We start from the raw sequence: 6,158 nt of genomic DNA, 5'->3' as shown, positions 1-6,158 counted from the left end.
TCATTACAACTTGTATCAAACCAGTTTTTGTCTATGCTGTCAAACATTATGGATTATGTTCCCAGTTTTGATCTGGGATGTCATCACTTTATATGATATACAGTATCAGAATATTCTATTACTGTTAAGCCACTATGAATATTAAAATACACACAACCATGTTTCCTGTATCAGCTCTTCTACTCTGAGTCAATTTACTCAGATTTGTCACTCAACCACGTAGCCTACTTGGAATAGCCTACCCCTCAGGTGTCTGAATGGCTGATCTCACACTCGATCAGTAGGAAAAATGTGTGGGCAGGGGAAGTGGTTGAGCACTGCTCTTCCATGCCCACATCCACAGCTGAAGTGCCCTAGAGCAACCTAACCCCCTCACTGCTCGCCGAGCGCTGCTGTAGCAGGTAGCTCACTGCTCGGGGTTAGTGTGTGCTTCACCGTGTGTTCACTGTGTGCTGTGTGTGTTCACTGTGTGCTGTGTGTGTTTCACTAATTAGTGTGTTTCACTAATTCACAGATTTGGATAAATGCAGAGACCAAATTTCCCTCACGGGATCAAAAGAGTGTATATATACTTATACAGAAAGGTTCCATAAATATTTAAATGAGATCAGCCATTCAGACACCTGAGGGGTAGGCTATTCCAAGTAGGCTACGTGGTTATGGGTGCAGAGAGACCTGTAACGCCTCCCTGAGGGGAGTGGGGTGAACAGTCTGTGGTTGGGGTGAGAACAGTCTTTGATGATGCTGCGCGCCTTACGCAAGCATCGCTTGCCCTGGATGGCCTCAATGGAGGGGAGTGAGGAACCGGTGATGCGTTGGGCAGTTTTCACACCCTCTGCAGTTCTTTCCGGTCATGGGCAGAGCAGTTGCCATACCAAAAAGGTGATGAAAGTGGAGCTCATAAATCAAATATTCAGTCACATTGTAGCAGATGCCCTGCAGTACTGCAATGTAGAGATGCAACTTCCTCAGTTCCAGGGGTGTGAGGAAACCGTTCAGCTCATTTGTGGTAGTCCTTGAGCAAGGCAGTTGTTCTGGGGAGATATAAAATAAATAAATGAATAAAAAGGGATTTGAGATGCATCTTATTTTTGTTAGGGTGAATTACATGTGAATAATACAGTGTTGGGCAAGCTACTTGGGAATTGTAGTGAGCGAAACTATCAGTTACTCTGCCATGAAAAACACTACACAAAACTACCTCCCCAGTCAAATGTAGCAAGCTTAGTAACACAAACACAGCAGTAGGCTAGTTCACTACATAGGAAGCTACTTTAAATTGTGCTAATTTCACATGACAAAAGTGTAGCTTGTTTGGCCAAGCTACTTCATATAAAGAAGTTAAGCTATTAAAAAGTTACTTTATTCAGGAAATAGTGAAGCTACCACCAACATACTTATTACTAGCTAAGTTACAAGTAGCAACTGCCCGATAATACAGTATAGGCTACAGTCTGTGCCACTTGTGTAAAATTCGCCGGCCAATGTTATACTAGTAATATTTGATTAATTTCTACAATAGCATTATTGTGTCAGTTGTAATGTAAGTCAGTGTTATGGAATATGACTTATCAAGTCTCAGTTCATAGGGTGAACACCTAGCTGGCTACGATTTACATACAGTAATAACAAAGATCCTTGCTCCTTTTCAACTCTCTGGTAATACTGCATTCACAAAATACAACCGATAGTACGATAATGTTAAATCTTACTTGTGAAAAGCCCCCGAGCCCTGTTTGCAATGGTCCGCCGATTTGAGCAGGAATACGCTGCACATTGCTCTGGCATCTTGTTTCTTCTGCTGCAACTATAGCGGCTGCATTTCCTGTTTCCAGCAGCCAATGCTGTGTCTACTCTGGCACATAGGCTCTGACATTGCAGCAAATCACCCAGACGTCATTTTTTTACTTCTGGCGTCAGGCCTTAAAGTTTTTGCGGCGTGGCACACGTAAAAATATGACGTCTGACGCTCAGACGTCTATTTTTTACTCCTGAAGAAGTAAAAAATCTACACGTGGAGGCGTCCTTTTGACAGACGTTATGTCTTGAACGGCTTGCCATAGATTTGCGCCTTGATTGGATGCCTTGATTGAATCAGGTGGTGGCCGCTTGGCGCTACACTTTTAAATCCAGCAAACTGCCGGTGCCTCATTAGTGTGTCTCGCCACCCAGTTTCTTGGTTCCTTAGAGTATCGGTTGGTCATACAAGTTAATCTTGGCCTGGTGTTTGTGCGGTTAGTACCGTGGTTACGTGCTGCCCATCAGTCTCTTGTATGTGTTGTATGTTTCATGTTTGTCTGTTGTATGTTGTATGTATCCTAGGCCATTGGGTTAGTGCAATATTCGGGAGGGGTAACAATCTTGCTGTGTGGTCACTGAATTGTTGTGTATAGTAAATGAATTGCTGTGTTTGTGACCTGCGATGTGCCCTATATATATATATATATATATATATATATATATATATATATATATATATATATATATATTCTGTGTTTGCTGATTGGAATTTGCTGAATCTTTGAGTGTTGCTTACCCAAACACCTTAATTTTGCACATTGTTGTCCCTGTGAGTTTGCTGCCCAGAGGCCTAGTGTCTGTTTTAATGTATGTATCTAAGTGGATAATAAAATAAACTGTATTTTTTTTATTTATTTTTTTTTACTTTTAGAATACTCCAGTCCCTCTCTCCATTTATTTCCCTTTATTGGGATGGCCTGCTTGTAACACCTAAAACTCAGATTGTTGGTTACAAACTGTAACTGGTTCAAAGGCCCCCCTAGGGGTCACACAGAAAAAAAATATTTTTGTAAATTTCTAATTTCACAAACTATTAATGAGACACTTTAGCGAATATTCACGTTGTAACTAGCGGAAGTATTGCAAATTTTAAAAAGTAAAAAACGGGTCTTGTCAAAAGGGCACTTGGACATCAAAAGGGCAGGTGCTAGAGCCCCTGTAGCCCCCCTTCTCTGCACGTGCCTGGTCACCAAGTCATGCTGATGCCTGTACACTGGAAGAAAGTGTTACAAAATACTAGTACAACGTTGACCCTATTGGCTTTCATCAAAACAGTGCCAAATTTTGATACATACAAACATACAAAGCCCTTTTCCCCTTGAAGGTATCTGTGCAATCAAAAGTTCTAATGAACTAACCCCAAAATGAAGGTGAGTCATTATCTCCCTCAACTGCTTTCCAGGAATATTTGACACTGCAGGTCTATCTTCCTATTTTCTACAGTGGCATTACATAGCCTTATGAGAGTGCCATAGCACCCAAATTGCACAATTGTGGGCTAACATGAGTTATGTAGGTGCTTTGATAAACCTTTTATTATTAATGGTTATGGTTATGGATTTAGCAGACGCCTTTGTCCAAAGCGACACATAAATACAAAACAACATAATATTTAAAATTGAACAGGGAACAGATTAAAATGTAGGTCAAATATAGTAAGGAGAATAGTTGTAGTACACAATAATATCAATTCAAGCAATAGCCTAATAAAAAGCAATGTAAAAAAGGGGAAAGGCAATAATAAAACAATAATGTCAATTCAATCAATAATATAAAAACAATGACATGCTAAGACTACATTAAGGAGAATATCAATAATAAACAATGATGTCAAATTAATTAACAGCCCAATTAAAATAAAACAACATTATATAAACCATAACACATAAGCGCTTAAACAACTAAGTATATGTTGAATAGGAATGTCTTTAGACCCCTCTTAAACGACTCAAAACTACCACAGGAACGGAGAGCACTGGGCAGTTCATTCCACCAACATGGAACCACTGAAGAAAAGAGTCTGGAATTAGACCCAGTTTTCATGACTGGTCGACACAACATACGCTCACCAGAAGACCGCAGTGGGCGGTTGGGGATGTAAGGCTTGATTATTGAATTAAAATAACTAGGAGCAGATCTTATATACCTCTGATTTCATGGATTGCAAAATGTTCGACACTCCAGTTAAATTTGCCAATCAATTGAGTAGCAGATAAAGAGGCATTATAAGTTTATGACTCATACGCCTATTTGAGAAAAAAGTATGGATTTCTCCAACAGTTTTTCAAACTGAAATGCATGCATGTCAACATATAAGAAATCTATTTATTTTTTCAATGACAATGAAATACACTTCAATATACAATTTAACAGCTGCAACCAATTGACACAAATAATGCATTTGCAAATCTATTAACAATGACATATCAAGTTAAGGACATCTAAATTAGCAGCATGCCATGGTCTACTCTCATGCTCTTATCTTGCTGTTGAAGTAACACAGTGCATGATTACCCTTTTCATAGATTTTCAATGTATAGGTACCCATTTAGCACTAAGCTTTGTGTGTGTGTGTGTGTGTGTGTGTGTGTGTGTGTGTGTGTGTGTGTGTGTGTGGGTAGCCTACCTAAAACCAACATAAAGGGTCATGCACCTACCTGCGACAACATTGCATAGTGCAATACAATGCCTTCCAGGCACACATCGGCTATAGGCCTAGGCCTATTAGAGACTCTATTCGCTATTTTTATAATTCAGTGTAATATCAAAATGAGTGTGCCAGCCAATCAGAAAAGAGTATTTCTTCTCTCCGGGTGATAAAACATAATATAGTAGGCCACAAAATGACCAGACCAGACATGTACTTTGTTCCTTTCTAAATCTAAAATGAATTTCAAAAGCACAAAAGATCATTGACTTAACAGTAGGCCTATCACAACACGAAATGATAGTTTGTCGAGGGATAACAATTTTTGGCAGGTCTACTGTATGAAGGTGGAGAACGTCAGATTAGGGCTATTCAATTAGTTGTAGCCTAGTTCATAAAAAGCATCACTGAGGGGCCAGAGAAATGCAGCTTGAAATATCCTAATCACATTAACAGCTGTAGATAGAATGAAGTACAACAGCAGCAATATGGGTGTTCAAATGTTGTATTTTGTACATGCATAACATCATTAGCCAGTTGTTGGTGGAATGAAATCTGTGATAACAGATGACAGTAATGGAATCTGTGCTTTGCGCAGTAACTGCTAGGTCCAAGATTTCCAGTGAGGAGGCCTATAGGCCTACAAACAGGATTCAAACACTGTTCAGGTGAATTAAATGTGTAATCAGTCGCATATGTAGCTCTTCTGACTTATAGGCCTACTTATTTGACGTTCCCACCATTTAAATGAGATGACCGTGACCTCTAGATTTTTTTAGCAGTGGGGGCAGGGCAGTCATAATAGCCTAATAATATAACACGGGGGTCCGGGGGTTTCTCCCCCACGGTTCTTTTCTTTTCTGGTTGCTAATCACACTATTTTAACATGTTTTGAGAGGGACAGGCCCATCTTTTTTCTGACGCACGTCACGTTACCCCATGCATTAAACCAAATGTCACTGCTTGAATAAATGAAAAACATACAGAACATGGGCATCGTCATAGTTCACAATGACAATGAAAACGTTTAGCTTACTTGGTTTCTGACAGAAATTACGTTTTTGTGCCAACATATTGCAGAAACACAACCACGTTTTGGTTCTCAAAGTGGGGTCCGGGGACCCCCAGGGGTCCGCAGCACATTGTCAGGGGGTCCTTGACAAAGTTTGCTACAAAATATGAAATTGTCTTATATGGCGAAAAATGCTACAGTATCAGTATTTGCCCAATTGATCTGCTGATACGTTACATCAATACGTCAAAACACTTTACTATTAATTAACCGCCAACAAAATGAAAGTTATGTGAAGCATGTGTTCAACACAATAGGCCTACATTTGACAAACAAACAACAATCCTTTAAAAAAAAATCCTACATACTGTACTGTCAAAGTTTTCTAACATGACTATTGTGGTATTAGCACTCTATGTTTTTAGAATACATATAACATAAGCATCTAACAGAAAAAAAAGGCTATACAGCTACATGATTAACTAAAAGGAACCGTATGTAAGAAATGTATTTCAATTAATCATAAAATGGACCTGATATGTCACTAGACATTAAGAAATCATGTTCATTTAAAATACTTCTATCACTGACAACAGTTCCGGCCAGGATATTGTCATTTAAAAAGTGAAGTTGCAGCCCTCAACTGATGTTGATGTTGTCATGTGTTTTGGCCTGATGTGCCACCCTCCACCTATCTAT

The sequence above is a fragment of the Alosa alosa genome, chromosome 2, assembly GCF_017589495.1.
Source record: "Alosa alosa isolate M-15738 ecotype Scorff River chromosome 2, AALO_Geno_1.1, whole genome shotgun sequence".
Lineage (NCBI taxonomy): Eukaryota > Metazoa > Chordata > Actinopteri > Clupeiformes > Clupeidae > Alosa > Alosa alosa.
The sequence above is the reverse complement of the archived record's forward strand: the minus strand, read 5'-3'. Positions refer to the sequence as shown.